This window comes from Alligator sinensis, unplaced genomic scaffold, assembly GCF_000455745.1.
Source record: "Alligator sinensis unplaced genomic scaffold, ASM45574v1 scaffold198_1, whole genome shotgun sequence".
In the NCBI taxonomy this organism is placed as follows: domain Eukaryota; kingdom Metazoa; phylum Chordata; order Crocodylia; family Alligatoridae; genus Alligator; species Alligator sinensis.
Genome location: NW_005841906.1, coordinates 100,296 through 100,509, shown reverse-complemented (window position 1 = coordinate 100,509; position 214 = coordinate 100,296). Strand labels below are relative to the sequence as shown.

Here is a 214-nt window from a genome sequence, read left to right as displayed (position 1 = left end):
CCACAGACAGCCAAAGCATGCTTCCCACTTTGCCACCTTCTGAAACACTGTGCGACATCTTAATGACATGTGCCAAAGTCTCAGGCCCTAAATCCCTGGAACTCCGAGAAAGACCATACTCTCTCAGCCCAGGGAATCCAGGGGCAGCAATAGAGCAAGGGATTCAAAGCCACCACACACCATTCACAGTAACCACTGGGCCACGCACATTTGG

General features: G+C 51.9%; 1 protein-coding gene across 9 annotated transcripts in view; it reads right to left on the bottom strand.

The window, feature by feature from the left end:
• Positions 1–214, bottom strand: part of VEGFA (vascular endothelial growth factor A) — a 23,714-nt gene that overhangs the window by 10,755 nt on the left and 12,745 nt on the right. The gene's annotated exons all lie outside the window — the stretch shown is intronic.